At 40.2% G+C, this 25,916-nt stretch overlaps 1 protein-coding gene and 1 pseudogene across 2 annotated transcripts in view; one reads left to right on the forward strand and one right to left on the reverse strand.

The window, feature by feature from the left end:
- MID1 (midline 1) overlaps window positions 1-25,916 on the forward strand; it is a 352,217-nt gene that overhangs the window by 157,047 nt on the left and 169,254 nt on the right. The gene's annotated exons all lie outside the window — the stretch shown is intronic.
- On the reverse strand, window positions 11,185-13,585 carry LOC112313386 (small ribosomal subunit protein eS8 pseudogene; annotated as a pseudogene).

Raw genomic sequence — 25,916 nt, forward strand, 5'->3', positions numbered from 1 at the left:
TTATTTTAATATAGATTTTGAGCTAGCTTTCTTAATTATTAATGTACCTTTATTTTTTAAAGAATTTTTTCAAAGATTTTATTTATTTATTTATTTTGAGAGAAAGGGGAAGAGGGGAGAAAGAGAGGGAAACATCAATGTGTGGTTGCCTCTTGTGTGCCCCGTACTGGAGACCTGGCCCACAACCCAGGCATGGGCCCTGACTGGGAATCGAACCAGCAGCCCTTTGGTTCACAGACCGGCATGCAATCCACTGAGCCACACCAACCAGGGCAATTTACTTTTCATTTTTAAATTAAAGCAGGAAACAGTGAAAGGAGACCATTGTAAAATGAAGGTAATCTTATTAAGTATTTTAATAAACTAAAACTACTCAATGTCCACCTAGTGGCCAGTTTGAACACTTGGTCTCATGCCTTCAACTTTAACAGTAATATGACACTGGAAGAGCTAGTAGGAGGACCTCAGGAAGATCATGTGGGATAGTAATATGAGCCAGGCCACAAATGGATTGCATCACTTTCTTCCACAACTCAGGACTCAGTCACATGATCACAACTTATTCATGTGAGAAATTGGAAAATAATGGTCTTGTGTGTCCAAAAAGAAAACTAAAATCTAACAGGATTTAATGGCCATCTAGCATGGTCTCTGCCATCCTAAGTCTTCTTATGTATAAAACAATTAGCAATAATTGGTATGTACTTACTATGTGTGTACTTACCATCTTAACAAGGTAGATATACTATTGTGCAGATGAAGAAATTCAAGATCAGATGTGTTAAAGGACTTTTCTCTCCCCGAATCACTCATCTTATCTACTCTTATTGTTTTGAATTGAATTGGTTTTCTCACAGTATTAAATTTGGCTTGTGGATGAGTTAGTAAACATTTCAAAGTATTAAAATTTAGGTTTTCATATTGCATATTTTTAAAAGATTTTATTTATTTATTTTTAGAGAGAGAGGGACAGAAACATCAATGTGTGAGAGATACATCTATTGGTTGCATCTCGCACACCCCTAACTGGGCACTTGGCCCCGCAACCCAGGCTTGTGCCCTGACTGGGAATCGAACTGCTGAACCTTTGGTTTGTAGGGTGGTACTCAAACCACTGAAGCACACCAACCAGTGCTATTTTTTGTATTTTTAAAAGCTTTATTTAGATGTACTTTGCATACTACAAAATCCATCCATTTCAAGTGTATAACTAAATGTTTTTTAGTATATTCAGATAAATGTGCAATCATTACCACAATCTAATTTTAGGGCATGTCATTATCCTAAAAAGAAACTGTAAGCATTAACAGTCACGCCCTACTCCACCCTCAATTTCCAACACTAGGTAATTGCCTAATTGTCTTTTCCTTTTAAAAAAATCTTGCACACTTATTTCCAGGTTGGATTCATTCCTTGGCATACCAGTGTCATCAAGAATCTGTTATGTCTGTTTTCCACTCTGCCATCCCCAGTGAGTGAGCTTAATCAGCAAGTGGCTGGAAGGTGGTTGCCCTAGCTCTAGGTATCACCTCCTTACTCTCACATATCCAAAGGCGGTGGGGGGGGGGGGGAATTACTCTTCACACATCCCTTTTTTCCCTTTTAATCAGATATTAAAAGTTTTCCTAGAGCCTTACTAGCAGGCTTCCCTTATTACCTTATTGACCAAAAGTGATTCGAATGCACATGCCTTGGTCACTGGGAAAAATCACAAGATTACCATGATTGGCTTTGACCCCTTGGGGTTAAGGAGAATGCACCTCCCTGAATATATTACTGCCCTAGACCTAATAGTACTTGGGGGAGGATGCTGTTTTCTAACATGAAAAGGCAAGGACAAAGGGCACTCAGCCAACAGTGTCTGCCAGATATAATCTCACCTTTTAATAAGCATTAGAAATTGGCGATAAAATAAGACCAGAGCAGGGTTTGAATCAAAGGACTTTGGAAATTATGTAATTCAACCCTCATTTACAGATGGATAAACTGAGTCTCAAACAGGTTAGTTGGTTTTTCAAGGACATACAGCTAGATAAGGGTAGAGGTAGGACTAAAAGTGAATTTTCTGTTGGCCAGTTTAGTGTATACCTATAGATACCATTGCTTAGTAGTCAATTGACTATTGATTATAATACGCTGACACATTGTACTTGTTTACTAAGGTTTTGGTTTTCACTCAGTGAGTTATGAACTCCTCAAAGGAAAAGAGCATGTTATTGAACTTTGAATCTCCAGTACCTAGTATAGTATCCTATATACAAGAAGAGTATGCTTCAAGTTCGTACAGTGTTTAAGAATTGGTTGCATCTAATTCATACCTAGATGCAGGTGAAGAAACCGAACCAGAGGCTTACCCAAAGTTACACAGTCACTGAGGCATTGTAACAATAGCATAGCTATTAAAACAAATGCTAAAATATAAAGATAGAGGGAAAGCCTCAGGGAAATCTTTCTTATTGTTGCTGCTCAAGTGTACATGTATGAAATCTTTAAAAACTGAACCTATGGCAGTGGAATCGCATATTTTTCTGTCAGAAGTGAAGATTTAAAAATCAGAATTGGAATAAAGCCTGTAGCTGGAGATTATTGAGGACTTCTATTCAATACTTTTTTAAAAACGATTTTATTTATTTTATTTTTAGAGAGAGGGGAAGAAAGGGAGAAAGACAGGGAGAGAAACATCAATGTGTGGTTGCCTCTTGTGCACCCCCTACTGGGGACCTGGCCCGCAACCCAGGCATGTGCCCTGAGGGGGAATCGAACCAGTGACCCTTTGGCTTGCAGGCCAGCACTCAATCCACTAAGCTACACCAGCCAGTAATGTCCAATACTTTTTCATAAATATGATAGGCACACAGTGATGTGTACAAGATAAAAGGAAAACTAAATTTTGACAACTGGATGAAATCCCTAAAATGAAGAATAAAATTTTGCCTGAGTAATTTATGGTAGTCCCATTTCTCTTTCACCTACATATAAGACCATTCTGATGCTCGATGGTTTCACCCAGGACCACACTTGAATGGTGATGAGTGTATTTTCCACGGTCACCCACAAACGGATAGAATTGTTCTCATGAGGCTCACTAAATGTTTTGGGCACATGAAAACAGATGCATCCTTAAACCCACAATTACCACCACCCCCAAATTATAACCTATCTATTTGGTTTTTGTACCATGAGTAGTATATGCCTTGTATTCTTCCATGTCCAAATTATCATTTGTTTCCTTTCAGTTTTGGGGTTTTTAAAAAAATTATCACTTATTATATCCACTCTTCTAGAGTCTAATTCTCCATTTGAAGTTAGAATTACAGACACACAATCATCTTAACACTTTTATAGAGATGATTTTGACCCTTCCCAATGTCGTATATTTCATTTTGTGGGAGTAGTATTGGGAAAAGGCAGGTAGCAAGTAAAATCACAAAATGATTCATCTTTTATGGGATGGTAAGCTAAACAAACAAATTAATAAAGATGTCAAAATATGGATGTGCTGGTGGTACAAATCCTGCATGAGGAACTAGAAGACCTATATCTTATTTCCGGCTCTGCCGCCTCCATCATTTAAACATATGCAAATGTTGACCGTTGTTTACTTTCACTGAAGAGAATGGATTAATGTTCTACTTACCTCCCAAATTGTTGTTGAGATTGAAGGGCGTGTGTGAGATGGGACAATGCCATATAAATCCTAATTCACCGGGCAAAGGTTAGGTCCCTTGTGTATCCTATCCCATAGGATTCTATCAGGATCATAGAGAAGAAGCCTCAAGTATTCACCTATCACATCCTCCAATTAAAACATTCAATTCCTACAAAACAGCTTTCTTTCTTTTCATTATTCTGAGCCTATTTCACACCTTCTTGTTCTGCAAAATGGCCTGTGGAAAAATAAATTAGAGAAATGCTGCTTTCTGAGTCTCCCTCTGAAAGAATCACAATATATACTAATATTTTAAAGGATCAGAGAAAACTTGCCATTTATGAAAAAGAGAGGATGCATAATTTATTTTCCAAGCTTACTTGACAAAGAATACTCCACCCCCCCACACACACACGTGCACAATTGTTGATGTCCCTTGGTTCTGTTCTAAAGGAAGAGATAACGCACTTCTCTCATTTTGGCAACAAGCAAAAATATCTTTCAGAAATTTTTCTTCTGAACTTTAAAATTTCTTCTTTTTTGAGAGAAATGAAGGTGAAAATGCCTTTCCCTTAACATTTTCCTTAACGTCAGAGAGTGAAAAGAAAGAAGAGCAATTTCTGAGTCTTTCTCATTAGCCTATTTCTGTTTAAATTATACCCTGTTATATTTCCTTTCCACTTATATTAGGTTGCCATGTGATGTAGCCAAATACATTTGGGGACTGTACCATAACCTTGTGCCCAGTGGCCTCTTGAAGTCAGGCAAAAAGCTGGAAGTAATTTTCAGTTATTCTGGCCACTCAGCCTCTTCCCAGCCTGTTCTTATTACAAGGACCGCTGGGCAGAATTGAACTTTGCCAGCAAGCAGTTGCAAAACCATCCAAATTTAGAGCAGGAAAGGATGAAAATGTCTCATGTTGAGTAGGCGCTTCTCTTAGTCTGGATCCCCTAGAGCAGATCCTGAAGCACAGCCTCCTTGCAGGAAGTCTCTATAGGTCGTGGCCTCAAAAAGCAGCAGTACGGGAGGAGGAGTGAAAGTGAGAGTGGGAAGTCCATGCCAAGGGCATTATCAAGTTGGCTCCTCTCACAAGCACTCCCAGGGTGTGTTCTGAGGAGCTTACCAAATGTGTCTCACAACTCATCTTTGGGACAGGAGGCTCCTATACCCCACCAGTCTTGGGTGGCCCCATAAGAATCAACTCCCTGTGCTTCTGGGTTGTGCATCCAACAGAGCTGAAATATGAGTCCCATGTCGTGTGAGAAGAGCTAGGGAGGAATCAAGAAGTCCTTGTGACACCCAGATGCAAGACACCATCAAGTCACACTTATGGGAAATTGCTTGAAGCCCATGTGGACTTGACGTGGTGCCTAAGAAGTGTCCAGTATGATGCTCAGTAAACTCTAGTGAAGTCCAACCCCTCACTGCCTTCCTGAGGACTTTGAGACCCTGAGACGTTAACTGGGTTGCTTCAGGACACAAAGCTTGCTGGTGGCAGAGAGAATTGGAGCTGGCTCTCCTGATTCCCTTTCACTGGGGCTTTCAGCCACATTGTACTGCCTCGACTCCACATTTCGCTGTGGTCAGAAAACATGAGAGCAAGGTGCCATGCAGTTGTACCCACAAAGTTTGGGAAGAAGTTCAAAAGAAGTGTCTGGCTTCAATAATGGTAATAACAACAGAGAAACTAATGCAAGATAGAACAGGATCAATAATTAATGGGTGCTACAGTGAGTGTCACTGGAATTAGAGGGAAGGCAAGAGAGGTTTAAGAGGAAAGTGGGCTTGGAGACCTACTATTTGCACTTCTAATCTGTGTGTCTTATACTTTCTGAGTTTAGAAGGGAGTGACGTTTTTGTGTCATGCTTAGAAATTGTGCTGTGTGACTGTAATGGGAACTCTGGACCCTGTTCCGGAGCTAAGAATAGCTGAGATAATAATTAGGTTACTTGAGAAACGCTGGAGAGGAACTCATCAAAGTCCAGAGAATTCATAATAGGATTTCACGGCCAGACCAAGGTTGGCTTTAACTAGGGTTCTTCCATTGCCACGGGCACATTGACTACTGCTTGCTTTCTTACTTGGGAAACAATTTGATGTACTAGAAATCTCTAGTACTTTAAAAAGCAAAGTTTTGATTTTAGAACATTTTTAGATTTACAGAAAAATTGCAGAGATAGTACAAAGAGTTCCCACATACCCTTATGGTACATTACATCTTACGTTACCATGGTACATGTGTTGAGAGTAAGAAATTATCATTGGTACATTCCTATTAAGTCTTTGTACTTTTATTTTTTTTTAATGTTTTATGTATTTATTTTTAGAGAGTGGGGAAGGGAGAGAGAAAGAGGGAGAAAAATATGAATGTGTGGTCACCTCTTGCACGCCCCCAACTGAGGGCCCAGCCCACAACCCAGGCATGTGCTCTGACTGGGAATTGAACTGGTGACCCTTTGGTTCACAGGCCAGCACTCAGTCCACTGAGCCACACCAGCTGGGGCTAAGTCCTTGTACTTTTAAATCGATGCTCTCTATTTTTAGGCATTAATTAGGTGTCCAGATCATTCAAACGTTGATATTTGATTGAACTGGGCTACTTGTGAATGAGCAGTAAATAGGATTTGTGATTTCAACATTGTACACACAGACGTTACCATGGGTCTTTCGTCACACTGTTGTGATCCTATGAGAATTCCATGGCTTCTAGCTGCCCTGGGAAACTGCTAGTTAATTACTAAAGTAAGTAAAACTGACCCCTATTGAGACTAATTTTGAAATAAGTTTGAATATTCACCACAGTTATGTTTGAAACCTTCAAGTCTTTTCTGAAAATGTAGAGTATCTCCTTTTGAACAAAACATTCTAACCTGCTATGGAAGTGTGGTGTGCTCCGAAACATGATGGCTTAGATGGTAGCACTCCTTTGGACATGATGTTTGACACAGGTGACATTGTAAGATTCAAGGTTTTGAAAAGCTCTTGGAAACATCCCAGATGAGATGGCTCAATGGGGACCCTACCAGATGGAATTTATGGGCCTCTGTGTGCTAAACACATGTTTTCCAGCTAGGAAAGCTGTGACAACAAAATGCACCCAAATGCATCTAATGGTCAGATTTACACACACACAGCTTTTTAAAAACTGAAAGTATTTAGATTACTTAAAAATATTCACTGCTTAAAAATTAAAATGAGGCATCCCAGTGCCAGTCACTGCTGGTCCATCACTTATTTGAGATAATTGGAAAGTCAGATATAATTTTATATTTAATATTGTTTGTTTGCTTATCCTTTGTGTTTATTTTATTTTTTAATTAAATTTTTTTTAATATATTTATTGATTATGCTATTACAGTTGTCCCATTTCCCCCCCCCACTCCACTCCATCCTGCCCACCCCCCTCCCTCCCACATTCCCCCCCCATAGTTCATGTCCATGGGTCATACTTATAAGTTCTTTGGCTTCTACATTTCCTACACTATTTTTACCCTCCCCCTGTCTATTTTCCACCTATCATCTATGCTACTTATTCTCTGTACCTTTACCCCCCTCTCCCCCTCCCACTCCCTTATTGACAACCCTCATGTTCTAGTTGTTTGCCTAGTTTGCTCTCGTTTTTGTTTTAGGTGTGGTCGTTAATAACTGTGAGTTTGCTGTCATTTTTACTGTTCCTATTTTTGATCTTTTTCTTAGGTAACTCCCTTTAACATTTCATATAATAAGGGCTTGGTGATGATGAGCCTCTTCAACTTGACCTTATCTGAGAAGCACTTTATCCTCCCTTCCATTCTAAATGATAGCTTTGCTGGATACAGTAATCTTGGACGTAGGTCCTTGCGTTTAATCTTGGGTAATGTAATTATGATGTGTCTTGTTGTGTTCCTCCTTGGGTCCAGCTTCTTTGGGACTCTCTGAGCTTCCTGGACTTCCCGGAAGTCTATTTCCTTTGCCAGATCGGGGAAGTTCTCCATTATTTGTTCAAATAAGTTTTCAATTTTTTGTTCTTCCTCTTCTCCTTCTGGCACCCCTATAATTCGGATGTTGGAACGTTTCAAGGTGTCCTGGAGGTTCCTAAGCCTCTCCTCATTTTTCCAAGTTCTTGTTTCTTCATTCTTTTCTGGTTGAATGTTTGTTTCTTCCTTCTGGTCCGTACCATTGATTTGAGTCCCAGTTTCCTTCTCATCACTATTGGTTCCCTGTACATTTTCCTTTGTTTCTCTTAGCATAGGCTTCATTTTTTCATCTGTTTTTCGAATAGATTCAACCAAGTCTGTGAGCATATTGATAACCAGTGCTTTGAACTGTGCATCCGATAGGTTGGCTATCTCTTCGTCGCTTAGTTGTATTTTTTCTGGAGCTTTGAAGTGTTCTGTCATTTGGGCCATTTTTTTTGTTTGTCTGTCTTGGCACGTCTGTTACTTTAAGGGGCGGAGCCTTAGGTGTTCACCAGGGCGGGGTAATGCTGGTCGCTGCGCTGTGACGCTGTACGTGGGGGCGGGGCTGAGAGGGAGCAATGGCGCCCGCTTCACTCTCCTCCGGATTTCAGTCCTTCACTCCGCCACCCACAATCAAACTGGGTCCCTCTGGTGCTGGTTCCCGAGTAAGTGGGCCTGTGCACACTCTAGGCCCCTGTGGGTCTCTCCAACAACCTCTCCTGTGAGGCTGGGAGTGTCTCCTGCCGCCCCAACCCCCAGGGGTGCTTTCAACCAGAGGTTTGAGGCTTTATTTCCCCGAGCTGGAGCCCTGGGTTGCGCAGCGGTCTGCTTCTCTGCCCGCCGTTCGTCCGGTTTATCAGTCTGGATGAATGATTATTTTCTGTTTCCTTGGTGTTGGTCCCCCTTGCTGTTCGATTCTCTGTCAGTTCTGGTTGTGCGAGGAGGCGCAGTGTGTCTACCTACGCCGCCATCTTGGTTCTCCTCTATTTTTTAATTAAATTTATTGGGGTGACATTGGTTAGTAAGATTATATAAGTTTCAAGTGCATATTTCTATGACACATGGTCTGTATGTGCATTGTGTGCTTACCTCCCAAAGTCAAATCATCTTCCATCACCATGTATTTGGTCCCCTTTACACTTTATTATCCCCTCCACCCCCTCCCCTCTGGTAACCACCATACTCTTGTCTGTGTCTATGAGTTTCAGTATTGTATTCTACATATGAGTGAGATCATGTTCTTAGCTTTTCTGACTTATTTCACTTAGCATGATATTCTCAAGGTCCGCCCATGTCTCAAATGCAGTATTTCATATTTTCTTATGGCTGAGTAGTACTCCACAGTATATATGTGCCACATCTTTATCCAGTTCTCTATCGAAGGACACTTTGGTTGTCTCCATGTGTTGGCCACCATGAATAATGCTGCAGTGAACATTTAGGGTTGCATATGTCTTTACGAATAAATGTTTTGAAGGGGTTTTTTTTCCAGATAGAAGAGGGATGGCTGGGTCACATGGTAACTCTCTTCTTAATTTTTTGAAGAAACTTTATACTGTTTTCCACAGTGGCTCCACATTCCCACCAACAATGAATGAAGGTACCCTTTTCTCCACAAACTCTTCACCATTTTTTAAAGATTTTATTTATTTATTTATTTATTTTGAGAGAGAGGGGAAGGGAGAGAGAATGAGAGGGAGAGAAACATCAATGTGCGGTTGCCCCTCACGTGCTCCCTACTGGGGACCTGGCCCGCAACCCAGGCATGTGCCCTGACTGGGAATCAAACCAGCGACCCTTTGGTTCGCAGGCTGGCAACCAATCCATTGAGCCACACCAGTCAGGGCTCTCCACCATTTTATTACTTGTCTTGTTGATAATAGCCACTCTAACAGGAGTGAGGTGGTATCTCATTGTAGTCTTGATTTACATTTCCCTAATATTTAGTGAAGTTGAGCATCTTTTCATATATCTCTCGGACATTTGTGTATCTTCTTGGGAGAGGCGTCTGTGCAGGTCCTCTGCCTTTTTAATTGGATTGTTTGTTTGCCTGGTGTTGAGTTGTATGAATTCTTTATATATTTTGAATATTAATCCCCTGTTCGAGCTCTTGTTTGCAAATATCTTCTGCCATTTGCTTGGTTACCTTTTTGTTTTGCTGATAGTTTCTTTTGCTGTGCAGTAGCTTTTTAGTTTGATATAGTCTCATTCACCTACTTTTGCCTTTACTTCCCTTGCCTTTGGGGTCAAATTCATAAAATCTTTCCTGCAACCAAGGTCCATAAGTTTAGAATCTATGTTTTCTTCTATGTAATTTATTGTTTCAGATCTTATGTTTAGGTCTTTCATCCATTTTGAATTAACTTTTGTACATGGGAACAAACTGTAGTCTAGTTTTGTTGTTTTGCATGTGGCTTTCCAATTTTCCCAGCACCATTTATTGAAGAGGCTTTCTTTTCTCCCTTGTATGTTTTTGGCTTCTTTGTCAAAAAATTATTTGCCCATATGCTTGTGGTTTTATATCTGGGCTCTCAATTCTGTTCCATTGGTTTGTGTGTGTTTTTCTGCTAATACCATGCTATTTTTATTATTATAGCTCTGCAGTATATATAACTTGAAGCCAGGTAGTGTGCTACCTCCGGCTTCATTCTCTTTCCTCAGGATTGCTTTGGCTATTCAGGGTTTTTTGTGGTTCCATACAAATCTGATGATTTTTTGTTGCATTTCTTTAAAAAAACAACATTGGGATTTTGATGGGGATTACATTAAATCTGTATATTGCTTTGTATAATATGGCCATTTTAACTATGTTGATTCTTCCAATCCATGAACATGGAATATCTTTCCATTTCATTGTGTCTTTTTCAATCTCAAAATAATGCTTTGCAGTTTTCAGTATATAGGTCCTTCACATCCTTTGTTTAATTTATTCCTAGCTATTTTATTCTTTTGATTGCAATTGCAAAAGGAATTTTTTTTCATTTCTTTTCCTGAAATTTCATTCCTAGTATACCAGAAAGGTGTTAATTTTTGTACATTGATTTTGTGTCCTGCAACTCTACTGTATTTGTTTATTGTTTCTAATAGTTTTTTGGTGGAGTATTTAGGGTTTTCTATATACAGGATCATGTCATCTGCAAAAAGTGACACTTTTACTTCTTCCTTCCCAATTTGGATGCCTTTTATTTCTTTCTCTTGCCTGATTGCTGTGGCTAGGACTTCCAGAACTACGTTGAATAAGAGTGGTGAGAGTGGGCATCCATGTCTTACTCTCATTTTAGAAGAAAAGCTTTCAGTTTTTCACCATTGAGTATAATATTAGCTGAGGGTTTGTCATATATGGCCTTTATTATGTTGAGGTACATTTCTTTTATGAATATACTCATTTTATTGAGTGTTTTAATCATAAATGGATGTTGTATCTTATCAGATTCTTTTTCTTCATCTATTGATAAGATCATATGGTTTTTATCCTTTGGGTTTGCTAATCTTTATTTTTTAACCTGACAATAAACACCTTTATTACATAAGCTTTAAAAACAACAACAACAACAAAAAAACAACCCATGAGTTTTAAAGAAAGGAGGGAAGAAGATTTACTTGCCTTTCTGGGCCTTAATTTTCCTCAGATGGACCTCCAGCTCCTTGCCTTATAGCACGTAGCCATCTGCTCCGCCACACTGGCCTGGTCTTGAAGCAAAGCATGCAAGAAGCTTGCCCTGCTGGAACTCTTCCTCTAGAAGACTGCTGATTTTGGCATTCTTTTTCCTTTCATCATATTTCTTCTGAATTTTCGTTGATCACTTTTTGTTTAAAATCTCTTCCTCTTCAGGAGTGGGCTTGGCTCCCTTCTTGCAGCCCAGAGGCAGTGCATGGTGGGATTTGTATGACTGTTGGTACAGGGTCCTGTCAATGAGCACGATGCAGTTCTCTCCTAGGGTCTTGGTACGGACCAGTTCGTTGTTGGATGCATTGCAGACAACATCGATAATCCTTGTTTTGCGCGTACACACTCTGAGCCCCAGGAGAAGTTGCCACGTCCAGCCTCAAGGCTCGGTACTTCTCGTTGCCTCCTTGAACACGGAGTGTGTGTATGCTGCGGGGGCCAATCTTAGTGTGGGCGGCAGGGCGCCCTAGCTCATATATATTTTTTAAATATATTTATTGATTATGCTATTACAGTTGTCCCATTTCCGCCCCCCTCACTCCACTCCATCCTGCCCACCCCCTCCCTCCCACATTCCCCCCTTATAGTTCATGTCCGTGGGTCATACTTATAAGTTCTTTGGCTTCTACATTTCCTACACTATTCTTACCCTCCCCCTGTCTATTTTCCACCTATCATCTATGCTACTTATTCTCTATACCTTTCCCCCCTCTCCCCCTCCCCTATTGACAACCCTCCATGTGATCTCCATCTCTATGGTTCTGTTTCTGTTCTAGTTGTTTGCCTAGTTTGCTCTTGTTTTTGTTTTAGGTGTGGTCGTTAATAACTGAGTTTGCTGTCATTTTTACTGTTGCTATTTTTTATCTTCTTTTTCTTAGATAAGTCCCTTTAACATTTCATATAATAAGGGCTTGGTGATGATGAACTCCTTTAACTTGACCTTATCTGAGAAGCACTTTATCTTCCCTTCCATTCTAAATGATAGCTTTGCTGGATACAGTAATCTTGGATGTAGGTCCTTGCGTTTAATCCTGGGTAATGTAATAATGATGTGCCTTGGTGTGTTCCTCCTTGGGTCCAGCTTCGGGACTCTCTGAGCTTCCTGGACTTCCTGGAAGTCTATTTCCTTTGCCAGATGAGGGAAGTTCTCCTTCACTATTTGTTCAAATAAGTTTTCGATTTTTTGTTCTTTCTCTTCTCCTTCTGGCACCCCTATCATTCGGATGTTGGAATGTTTCAAGATGTCCTGGAGGTTCCTAAGCCTCTCCTCATTTTTCCGAATTCTTGTTTCTTCATTCTTTTCTGGTTGGATGTTTCTTTCTTCCTTCTGGTCCACACTGTTGATTTGAGTCCCAGTTTCCTTCTCATCACTATTGGTTCCCTGTACATTTTCCTTTGTTTCTCTTAGCATAGGCTTCATTTTTTCATCTGTTTTTCGAACAGATTCAACCAATTCTGTTAGCGTCTTGATAACCAGTGTTTTGAACTGTGCATCCGATAGGTTGGCTACCTCTTCCTCGCTTAGTTGTATTTTTTCTGGAGCTTTGAAGTGTTCTGTCATTTGGGCCTTTTTTTTTTTTTTGTCTTGGCGCATCTGTCACTTTAAGGGGCGGAGCCTTAGGTGTTCACCAGGGCGGGGTAACGCTGGTCTCTGCGCTGTGACGCTGTACGTGGGGGAGGGGCCGAGAGGGAGCAATGGTGCCCGCTCCACTCTCCACTGGATCTCAGTCTTTCACTCCGCTACCCACAATCAAACTGGGCCCCTCCGGTGCTGGTTCCCAAGTGGGTGGGCTTGTGCACACTCTAGGCCCCTGTGGGTCTCTCCAGCGACCTCTCCTGTGAGGCTGGGAGTCTCTCCAGCTGCTGCCCCAACCCCCACGGGCGTTTTCAATCAGAGGTTTGAGGCTTTATTTCCCCCCTGCTGGAGCCCTGGGTCGCGCAGTCTGCTTTGCTCCCCACCATTCGTCAGGTTTATCTCTGCGCGAATGTGGGGTCGCAGGGTCTGCCAGTGGTCAGACTGCCTGCCCTGTTAGTCCCACACTCCGCCAGTCTCGGTCCCGGTCCCGCCACAGCCACGCGAGTCCTCTCCGCCCTGGTGCCCGTCTCCACCCCTCCTACCGGTCTGGATGAATGTTTATTTTTTATCTACTTGGTGTCAGACTTCCTTGCCGTTATATTTTCTGTCAGTTCTGGTTGTGCGAGGAGGCGCAGTGTGTCTACCTACGCCGCCATCTTGGTTCTCCCTAGCTCATATTTTTGCTTCATGTGGTGGGGCTTTGTCTTGCCTGAGTCTTGTGGCACTTGTACCAGTTGTCCAGAGAGGTAACCATGGCTTGCTACCAGCTGGAAAGAAAGAACACAAAGAGTCTGGGTTATTTTTTATTGTTGTTCTTTTACAGTCATACTTTTCCCCCATTGCTCTCTCCTGCCATGCCCACCCCTCACCTGCACAGTAAATCCCCACCCTGTTGTCCATGTCCATGGGTCATTTATACCTGTTCCTTGACTAGACCCTTTCCCTTCTTTTCCTCCTTATTCCCCTCCCCCCTCCTCTCTGACAGCTGTCAGTCAGTTCCTTGTTTCCATGCCTCTGGTTCTGTTTTGCTCATTTGTTTTATTCATTAGGGTGATCTAATGCAGATCTAATAGGTGAGATCTGCATTATGTTGAACCATCCTTGTGCTCCTGGAATGAACCCTGCTTGATTGTGATGTATACTTTTTAATGTATTGTTGTATTTAGTTTGCTAGTATTTTGTTTAGGATTTTTGCATGTCTATTTATCAGACATATTGGTCTGTAGTTTTCTTTTTTGTGTGTTATCCTTGCTGGGTTTTGGTATCAGGGTTATGTGGGCCTCATAAAATATGTTAGGAAGTATTGCCTCTTCTTCAATTGTTCTTCTTCTTCAAAGAGTTTGACAAGAATAGGTACAAATCTTCTTTGAATATTTGGTAGAATCCACTAGTTAGGCCATCTGGACTTGGACTTTTATTTTGGGGGAGGTTTTTGATGGTTGTTTCCGTTTCCTCACTGTTGATTGGCCTATTTAGATTTTCCAGTTCTTCATGATCCAGTCTAGGAAGGTTAAATATTTCTAGGAACCTACCCATTTCTCCTAGGTTATTGAAATTGGCAGCATATAGTCTTTCATAGTATTCTAGTATGATCCTTTGTATTTCTGTGATGTCTCTGGTAATTTCTCTTTCATTTTTCATTTTGTTTATATGAGTTTTTTTTCCTTCATTCCTTAGTGACTGTAGCCAGGGGTTTGTCAAATTTATTAATCTTTTCAAGGGAAACAACAGCTCTTTGTTGTATTATTTTTTTGTATAGTCTTTTTGTTCTCTATTTCATTCAATTCTTGTCTAATTTTTATCATTTTCTTTCTTCTGCTGACTTTAGGTTGCTTTTGTTCATCTTTTTTTTTACTTTTTTAAGACATAATGTTAGGTCATTTACTTGGGATTTCTCTTGTTTCTAGAGATAGGCCTGTAATGGTGTAAACTTCCTTCTTATTACTGTTTTTGCTGCATCCCAGAAGTTTTGATATGTGGTATTGTCATCCTCATTTGTTTTTATATATCTTTAGATTTCACCTTTTATTTCTTCTTTGACCCAATCATGCTTTAGTAGTATGTTGTTTAATCTCCACATATTTGTAGGGTTTTCCTACTTTTTGTTTGCAGTAGATCTCTAATTTGAAAACATTGTGATCAGACAATATGCTTGGTATGATTTCAATCTTCTTAAATTGATTGAGGCTAGTTTTGTGACCCAACATATGATCTATCCTTGGGAATGTTCCATATGCACTGGAGAAAAAGGTATAATCTGATATTCTGGGATGAAAGGCTCTGGAAATGTAATTATGTCCATTTGGTCTAATATGTCATTTAAAGCTGATATTTCTTGATTGACTTTCAGTTTAAATGTTCTTTCTGGAGCTGTGAATGGAGCATTTAGGTCCCCTGCTATGATTGTGTTTTTGTCAGTTTCTGCCTTTAATTCTGTTGTTAGTAGTTACTTTATATATTTCAGTGCTCCCTCACCAGGTGTATATATATTGAGAGGTGTTATCTCTTCTTGATGCAGTGTCCCCTTTATCATTATGAAATGTCCATCTTTGTCTCTTCTTAATTTGATATCTTGAAATCTATTTTGTCAGATATAAATATGGCTACACCTGCTTCTCTGTGGATGCTATTTGCTTGAAGAATCATTTTCCACTCTTTCACTTTGAGCCTATTGTTGTCCTTGCAGCTTAGATGTGTCTCTTGAAGGAAGCAAATGGTTGGATTTTGTTTTTTGATCCAGTCTGCTACTCTGTGCCTTTTTATTGGTGAATTCAGTCCATTTTCATTTAGGGTCATTATTGATATACAAGAATTTCCTACAGCCTTTTTATCTTTTATGTTCTGGTAGCTCTATGCCTCCATTGGTTCTTTTCCTTTGTGACTCTGTCCGTTGTTTTTGTTTGGTGATATTTCATGCCTCTTTATTCTGTTTCCTCTTTTTTTTTAATTACCTGTCTCAGTTTGGGGTTTATTGTGTGTCATTAACATTAGGCTCGTGTAAAAGAAAGTTTCATACACATATATACAGTAGTCTTCTTTCTTTTGAATGCATCTCATCTTCATCCTGCTTTTCAAATTCAGACCTTAGTTGATTTGCCTTTTATATTTTTCTTGTGACAAATTATCCCTGGTTATGCTGTAAATTTGTTGGTAATCTTCATAGTTTTGTGACCTTCTGTTCTTTGTTTCAAGTAGAATAATCCCCTTGAGTATTTCCTGCAATGGAGGTTTTACTGATGATAAATTCCTTCAGTTTCTGTATGTCTGGAAAAGTCTTTATTTCTTTTTTATATCTAAAGGATAACTTTGCTGGGTATATTATTCTTGGCTGGTAATTTCTCTCTTTCAATAGTTTGAATATTGGGTTCCACTCTCTTCTAGCTTGTAGAGTTTCTGCTGAGAAGTCCAATGATGACTAATGGGCTTTCCCTTGAGAATTCTTTCTTTGTCATTAATTTTTGACAGCTTGAACACGATGTGCCTTGGAGAAGGCCCTTTCTGATTGAGGTAATTAGGTGTTCTGTTTGCTTCCTGAATTCGGGGATATAGCTTTATCCATTGGTTTGGGAAGTTCTCATCAACTATGTGTGTGAATTGGCTCTCCGTTCCCTTCTCCCTTTGTTGTTCTTCTGCTATGCCCACTATTCTTATATTGCTCTTTCTGATGAGGTCAGGTAGTTCTCATAGAGTTCTTTCATTTTTTTTAATGCTCAAGTCTCTCTTCCTACTTCTGAGTCCTTTACAGATTTCTATTTTTAAGTATTTTTTATTGATTATGCTATTAAAGTTTTCCCAATTTTCCCCCTTTATCCCCTCTCTGCCCTGCCCCCCATCCCTCCAGCATCCCTCCCTTAGTTCATGTCCATGGGTTGTACATATAAGTTCTTTGAGTTCTCTCTTTCCTATAACATTTTTTATCTCTCCCTGTGTATTTTATGCCTACTAATTATTATTATTCTTCCCTATACCTTTTCCTCCCCCATTCCTCCCTTCCCCCTCCCCACTGAAATCCCTCCATGTGATGTCCATTTCTCTGATTCTGTCCCTGTTGTAGTTGTTTGCTTAGTTTTTGTTTTCATTGTTTTTCTTTTCTTTTAGGTTAATTTGTTGATAGTTGTGATTTTGTTGTCATTTTACTGTTCATATTTTTTATCTTCTTTTTCTTAGATAAGTCCCTTTAGCCTTTCATATAATAATAGCTTGTGATGATAAACTCCCTTAACTTGACCTTATCTGGGAAGCACTTTGTCTGCCCTTCCATTCTAAATGAAAGCTTTGCTGGATAGAGTCATCTTGAATGTAGGTCCTTGCTTTTCATGACTTCAAATACTTCTTTCCAGCCCCTTCTTGCCTGCAAGGTTTGTTTTGAGAAATCAGCTGATAGTCTTACGGGAACTCATTTGCAGGTGACTCTCCTTTCCTCTTGCTGCTTTTAGGATTCTCTCTTTGTCTTTAATCTTGGGTAACTTAATGATGAAGTACCTTGGTGTGTTCCTCTTTGGGTCCAACTTCTTTGGGACTCTCTGGGCTTCCTGGACTTTCTGGAAGTTTATTTCTTTCGCCAGATGGGGAAAGTTTTCCTTCATTATTTGTTCAAATAGGTTTTCAATTTCTTGCTGTTATTCTTTTCCTTCTGGCACCCCTATGATTAGGATATTGGAATGTTTCAGGTTGTCCCAGAGGTTTGTAAGTCTCTCTTCACTTTTTTGAATTATTGTTTCTTCATTGTGTTCCAGTTGGATGTTTATTTCTTCCTTTTGTTCCAAATCATTGCTTTGAGTCCTAGTTTCCTTCCTGTCACTGTTGGTTCCCTGAATATTTTGCTTTATTTCATTTTGGGTATCTTTCATTTGTTTTTTCATTTTTCAATCAAGCTCAATCAGCTCTGTGAGCATTTTGATTACCAGGGCTTTAAATTCTCCATCAGATAGGTTGGCTAGCTCCTCATCGCTTAGTTCTGAGGTTTTGCTGCGTTCTTTCATTTGGGCCATATTTCTTTGTCTTGGCACACCTGATAAGTTGTAAGGAGGCAGGACCTTAGGTATTCACCTGGGCAGGGCAACCCTTTTTGCTGCACTGTGGCGCTGCCTGTGGGGGCGGGGCCGGAGAGGGAACAATGCAGCTCACCTGCTGGTCTCTAGCACATTTTCCAACATATGAGACTGGGATGGCAACTACCATCATCCACAGTCAACTCTGAGTCTCAGTTTCCCCTTATGTCATCCCTGCCCACACAGCCCGCTGCCTCACCACAGCCAGCCCTACCTGCCTGGTCTGCTGCCTCACCTCGGTTTTTCTGAGCTGGCCTGTGCTGTCCACTGCCTTACTGGTCTGGTTGTTCTGGTTGATTTTTTCTTTAATTCCTTGGTTGTCACAGTTCCCTGCAGTTTGATTTTCTGGAGCTTCTGGTTGTTTATTGATTTTAGATTGGTTGTCATCCTCCTTTTGGTTGTGCAAGGAAGTGAAGGGTTTCTACCTATGCCTCCATCTTGGCTGGAACCCCCTCAAGATTTCTATTTTTTATTAAATATTTTATTGTTGCTCTATTACAGTTGTCCCAATTTTTCCCCCTTTGCCCTCCTCTGCCCAGCCCACCCCCCAATTCCCACAGTCATTCCCCACCCTGTTGTCCATGTCCATGGCATTTCTAAATTTCTGTCTTTGATATCACTAATTCTTCCATCTGGTCTGCTCTATTTTCTAAGCTTGCTAGTTCATTCTTGATCTCTTATTGATATGTGAAGTTCTTCATCTCCACAATTTCTATTTGGTTCTTTTTTAAAGCTTCAATCTCTGGTAAAGTAGTCATCTTATTTGTTGATTTGGTTTCTGAGTTCATTAAACTGTCTATCTGTGTTTTGTTGCATCTTGTTGAGTTTTTTCAAAACTGCAATCTTGAATTCTCTGTCACTTAAGTAATATATTTCCATGTTTTTAAGTTTGTTTATATTCTGGAAATTTTTTGTCTTCTTTCTGAGCCGCCTCATTACTTTGGTTATTCATGGTATTTGATGGATTCCTTCTCTGTCTAGGCATGTATCTATGTGTGTCACTTCTCCAGCAGATTGATAAGAAGTCTTTCTATTGTTTTTTATTAGGTGACATTGAATCACAAGGTTTTTTTTTTAACTCTCTTGTATTTCTCTGGCTTTTCAGATCTCCACAGGATGGTGCAAAATGGTCTGTGTTCCCTGGGAAAGTGGGAGACTCCCGTGTGATCCAGTTGTTCCTGTCCCAGGGGACCAACCCTACAGGGAATGTGGTGTGCAATAGGGCTCCAAATCCATGAAATCCCAGTGCCGTCCAGAGCAGCCAGATGCTGCTGGCAGTGCAGCCTCAATGTGTGGGGCTGGGGTGAGCTAGAGGAAGTTGACTGGCTCCATTCTTGCTTTGCCATCCCAGCAATGGCAACCTCATACCTCCATGGTGTCCCCCTGTACCTCCACATGACCCTGGGATTAGTTGCAGTGTGCCCTTCACTGAGGAAAAAATTGTTTCTGTAGTATCAGTTCTTGGGTTTTCAGATAATGTGCTCTGCAGCCCAAATGAAGGGTGAGGGGAGCAAGCTCTGGGAGGTTAAGGGCAAGCAGCCAGGCTCCATGACTTTGTTTCTCTGTCTGGAGTGCCCATTGCCAGACAACCATGGCTGCACTTCTGGACTTTGTCACTGCCCAGGTCACTGGGCTCAGCCACAGCTTGTACTGCCCACTCCTGTAGGAATGCTCACTAAATCTCTTTGCTCCCCCTGGCTGAAGGAAGTGCCAACCAGAACCTGATTCCTCCCCTTTCTGGGCTGAGCACTTGCTGAACACTTGTCTGTGGGTCAGCTCAACCTTTCTTCCTTCTCGCCTCCCCCGTTTGCTCCCACTTGGCCACATTAGATGTTTCGATGCATGGATGTCTCAGAATGTTTGTGCGTTGAGCAGGGAATCCTTTGTTGAATTATAGCTGTTCAGATCGTTAAAACTTAAAGGAGAGAAATCAAGGGGATCTTTCATGCTGTCATTCCTCTGACATCATTCCTCTGTACCAAGCTCATATTTAATACTGTTTAATGACTGAGCAAACACAAGAAAAACTCTACCTGTTGTCCGAATAGCCCAATTTATCAGCATCAAATCTCCACATCATCTGTGATAGTCTTTGAGATTTACGAATTAATTTCAATTTCAACCAAGTTAATTCTGGGCTACTGCCTTGAAGTTATTTAAATAGTAACTTCCATTTGCACAAAATCTTAAGAATATCAGGAAGATGGCCTCTGACTTCTTTAGCTTTTGACATTCAACCAGCAGAGGCTGCTCTGAGACCATTATCCTCATTTCACTCTGGGTCCAATCCCAATGGAGAAACCTGTAAGGGCTGATCTGGCTTCTATTGCTTTGAATTGTCCTTGCTCAGTGCACTTCCCTGGTGGTCTGTTGTTGGAGTATATGATTAATTAGAGTCAAGAGGAGGTGCGGAAAGAAGGCAAAAACTACACGTTACTGTTTTGCTCTCCTCTTTATTTTTAAACACTTAATCTTGTTTTATCTCTTTTAAGTAAAAGAGATTTGGGCAAGTCTTTCCTACTGGCATTTGCTAACTTTTAATCACTTTTTTTCCTGCTACTATGTTTTCAAAGAAATTTTCTGAACATTTTTTTAAAAACCTTTATTCAATGATATTTACTTCTATATAGTTTCTATTCTTGTACATTTTACCAGGATTTAATAGTTGCTTTCATGCTGTTCTCTCTGTTTTATTTTTTAAAATCTTTGTCTTTCTCCTTTAAGTCTTTATCTAACAAAACAACCCAAAACTTAGAGTATCTGTAGTTAAGTAAGAAGGATTAAAAATGGTTTTGGTGCCTGTAATGTATTTTGTATTTGATCTTGGACAACTAAGTAGAGATATAGTTTCTTCATATGATACTGTTTTTAGCCTTTGTGTGCAAAGGCATGATCTAGGTAGACATTGATCAGCCATAAAAAAACAAGTGTTTTCATGATAATGTTAAATATGCCACCCTAAGCGGCATACTTCCATAAAAATAAGTTACTACATAAAAATGTAAAGTTTAGACCCATGGCAAATACCAAATTAATAGTTTTATAGAGGCAAAGCCATCAGTGTATAGATGATCTGGAAAATTTCAACACTACAATTCCTGAATTCTAGACTTAGTTTTTGCAGAATTCCATATATGATTAAAAAAGGTATAATTTAGGTGTATCTTCTTAAATATGGCTCATTTTCTACACATTACAGAAAAAAAAATCAACTGAACTTGAAGGAAAGTGAATCCCTATTTCATTAATTTTATTTATAGTAAAAGATAAAAATTTCCAGATTTGTTTTGTTCTGAAATGAAATTCTTTTTTAGATTATTTATTTATTTATTTTTAGAGAGAGGGGAAGGGAAGGAGAAAGAGAGGGAGAGAAACAACAATGTGCTGTTGCCCTTCATGCGCCCCCTACTGGGGACCTGGCCTGCAACCCAGGCATGTGCCCTGACTGGGAATCAAACCAGCGACCCTTTGGTTTGCAGGCCCATGCTCAATCCACTGAGCTACACCAGCCGAGGCTGAAATGAAATTCTTGAGATGCCATGAAATACTCCTAAATGTTTGGTGATGTTATATATTCATAGAATGGAACAATCCTTAGAAGTGTTTGAAATGTTTGATATTTTACCTTCAGTAATTGCAATGATAGAAATTCTTACCCTAATAAATTCATGACTAAAGTAGGATACAAAGTCGCTTATATTTTCAGGCAGAATAATTGCAGCCATGTATATAAATTGGTCCGTATTTCACTAGATGCTTTGTTAAAGGTGGAGTGCCTGTGAAAGTGCCAGATTCCTTCTCTGTGGCAGGTTCTGCTTTTCAACTTGCCCCAACTAAGGAGAGAACCAGAAGTCACTTGCCCATGAGTAATACCTTATTAAACCATCATATTTTCATGTGGTATATTTTTCTCCCAATTTGTATGCCCGACAGTTGACTTTCTAAATATTACATTTGAGCTGAGCCAAAAAAAAAAAAAAAAAGACCCACTGAAGTAACATTAGGTCAGCTTTGTGGGATGCATTAGCAGCCTGTCTGAACAAAGACAAGGGACTCAGGCACAGAAACTCATCACGTGGCCCTGGCCCTGAGAGCCTTGCAGATGCATTGCATGAGTCATTGTTAAACATGCCGGGAACAGACAAATTCCAGGCAAGTGAAGCATCTGCTGATCCAACTACAGTTAGGTAAGTTGCATGATATTTATCTTACTTGCTTTTCCTTGAGGAACTTCCACACAATTTCCAACCACTCCTGAAGGCCGCATGCCAGAAGCACAGAGCAACTGTATTAAGATAAAACTGTTAGTATTAAAGACAGGCACTTGAATTAGTATAACCCTCAGGCCAGTTACACTTCACTAAATTGCACAGGCTTTTAAGTACCTGCACTCAATTTAAAAAAATGTATCCATAGCAACCTCTTTGTCAAGGGAATAGTTACCTGAAAGGATACACATCTTTTCAAAGAAACAGACATAAAACCATATTAGTTAACTGTGGATGATATTACTTGGGTTTAAATTTAATTAGGGGCATGATTCAGGAGGAAATGGGACTTTTAAGAAATCTTTAGCATGTTTCTTTCCAGTAGAATGTGTTTTCATGCCTTCTTTATCACCAAAAGGTTCTTAAGTATAAGACTTTTATTAAAGTGCCATGAAATAACTTTGGGTTTCAGATATTTAAGAATAAATAACAGCCCTCCTCTTCTTCCTGCCCATAGCATGCCTACCATTTTCTTAGATGGCTCCTTTGCTTAGCATACGCCATGGTTATTATCCTGAGACTTTTGCTGCACATGGATCTGTGGTGGTCACTTCATGAGTCTTTGTTATCAGACAGGACACGGGATCATGTAAAAGTCCCCAGTCCTTCTCTTGTGATGTGACCTGATTTAACTCATCCTGTTTCTAAGACGCTGTCTCTGATGGAATGACCTTTCATTTGGTCATGTTATATGACATTGGCTGCAGGGAAAAACCAGGCGAGTGAAGCAGGCTTTGTGATACTGTCCAGTGACAAAGTGAGGTAAGTTAAAGGAGGACTTTAGAACTGAGGAACCTGCAAATCTCAACTACTCCCATCTCTTGGGTAAGGAGTGTCAGGAAGGAAAATCTTCCTCTACTCTCTTAGGTTTACTCACTGGGGTCTGTGAATTAAAAACTAACAAAAGCCAGAATAGCAGGATAAAAGGCACACAATTTAAAAAATATTTACATGCACGGGAGATCACAGAAAAGGAATGAAACTCAAAAAAGCTGTTAGGCTCAAAGACTTACATGCCCTTTTCACAAAGAAAAGAGGATCTGGGCTTCAAGGGGAGACAAAATGTCAGGAAGTGACCAGGAGATAGGTATGTGGGGGAACCAATAGAAGATAAGGGCTATTTCTGTAAGATCTGTCTATGCGTATTCATCTTGGTGTTGACACTCCATCTCCAATGATAGTCTTTTCTCTGTGGTATGGGGGCACCTTCCTCAAAGGGAAATCTATGTCCTGATTTTAGGCAGATACCAGGAGGGCAGAGAACTCTTCCTGCATTTGTTGGTTCACAGTTGCCTTTTGCTGAAACTAATCCTGAAGCCAAAGTGGCATATTTTGGGGTAGCGTATACTGACCCTCTTCAGGAGGTAAACATATCAAACTTGAAGTTCATATTAGCTGGTGTTAGTCAGGACTGGCTTCATAGGCACACATGCCGGCACACAAGGCCCCAAGCTTGGTTTAATGATTGGCTGAGTGTGTGTGGCTGCCTTCCAATAAAACTTTATTTATGGACATGGAAATTTCAATTTCATATACCTTGTATGTGATATGAAATAGAATTTTTGATTTTTTCAACCATTTCAAAAATGTTGAGTGATTCTCAGCTGGTGACCACACAGTAACAGATGGTGAGCAGAATTTGGCCTGAGAGCCCGAGTTTGCAGGCCCCTGATCTAGAGAGAGGTGGTTCCTAAACCAGCATCATCATCCCCACCTGGGAACTTGTCATACATGCACATTTCCAGGCCCCACCCCAGACCTGCTGAATCAGAAACTCTGTGGTGGGGCCCAGTAATTGTGTTTTAACAAGTCCTCCAGCGGATTCTGATGCTTGCTAAATTTGTGAACCACGGATGTAGTCTGACCTATGATTCTCAATCTTGGCTGCTCATTCTAATTCCTTAGTGGAGCTTTTTAAAAATCTCCCCACCAAAGCCCAGCCCAGATCAATTAAACCAGAGTTTCTGTGGGTGAGACCAAGACACCAGTATATGTTAAATCTCCAAGTGATTTCAGTGAGCAGACAAGGCCAACTAATGCTTTCACTGTACAAATAAGGAAACTGAAGCTCACAGAGTATAAGCATCTTGCTTGCGACACATAACAATGAAAAATAGGTATGGCACAATCCACTTTCACTTCTTTAGATAGGTGAGCATTAAAATACTACGTTTGGCTATGGAATGTGTTTGCCAGAAGCTTCACGAGTCATGTTATCTTTTATTACTAGCACTGATTAATTAAAAACACATTGGAAACATGCACTAAATAAAATGAAGGCTTGCTTTAGAAACTCGTTAGGCCAGACAATGTGACTATAATTGGAAGAAATAACTGTGCAGAGGCTGAGGACAATCCCATCTGTAAGCACTTAGGGGCTGAGGCGACACCTTCAAGATCGTGGTGGAGGACAAAGCCCGGAGCTACTTGCCAGTGTGTCTGAGCAATTGTTTCCTGTTCCATATATGGAAAACACCGAGAAGTCACAGCCTTAAATGTCATTAATGACACTGGAAAACCAACAGTTACATGCTTATGATGGGTTTTATGACTCTAGGACTCCTGTGCCTTGGGTGTTTTTTAAAGGGAACTTTAAAATGACAAATGCTTTGTTCTTCTCAGCAAAGGCTTCACCATATCTGTGCAATCCACAGAAGGAAGAACACAGGCTGTGTACCCAAAATAGAGCTGGGGAAAGTGAGGCATGGATAGAAACTGAGTCATGTGATCATTACAAGCAGAGCTGTACAAATATATAACCAACCATTGGATGTTTTTATTGTTTTAATAGTTACATGATCATAGTACAGGTTACAGTTTTTGAGTGTTTACTGTGTGCTGTGTTCTCCTAGTTCTGTGTTTAAGAGCATGTTTTCAGGAGCCAGTCAACCTGAGTGCATAAACCAAGATCTGTAACCCCCTAGCTTAATGAACTTGGCAAATCACTTTGCCTCAGTTTTCTCTCCTAGAAAAGGGAGATAGTAGTACCTATTTCCACAGGAGTAAAGGACAACTAAATGTGCTCACAAGTGTCTGCCACCTAGTAAGTATTCAGTAAATGTTAAATAATATTGTTAAACGAAAATAGGACTTTTTCAAATTTCAAAAAAATAATGATATTGTTAAACAAATCACTGGGTTCAAATCACAATGACTTTGACAGAGAATAAGCAGATGGGTCATATTCATACAGTTAAATGACCAAGATGATATTTGGACTGGGGCTGTTTCTGGAATTGGTGCTCCTAGCCACAGTGCTATACTGCATTCATTGGGATCACTAAACCATAGGCAATGCTTTTCCTCCACGTACAGTATAAACTTTTTGGGTTGTTTCACATATCCCTGGACCCTCTTTTTATCTGGACGATTTTACAGTGTCTCCAACTCCTCTTCTCACAGGAGACTAAAGCAGGGAGGTGGCCTTTCCTCCTAACAGCTTTCCCTGCAGTTGGCTTTATCTCAGTAAATGGCGACTCCAGTTTTTTCTGCTGTTCCAGCAAACAACTTGAAAGTCATCCTAGTCTCTTCACTTTATCTGACACATTCACTCCATCAGCAAATCATATTGGCTCTACGGTCACAAAATATCCAGAATCCACCCACATCTCCCCACCTCCACTGCCACACCTATCCCAATCCACCATATATTAGTTGACCGTACAGGTCTGGGTGTATTTCTGGGCTCTTTATTCTGTTCCATTGATCTATATGTCTGTTTTTATACCAGTACCATGCTGTTTTGATTACGCTCGTACTATACCTT

Source organism: Desmodus rotundus, chromosome X (genome assembly GCF_022682495.2).
Source record: "Desmodus rotundus isolate HL8 chromosome X, HLdesRot8A.1, whole genome shotgun sequence".
NCBI lineage: Eukaryota > Metazoa > Chordata > Mammalia > Chiroptera > Phyllostomidae > Desmodus > Desmodus rotundus.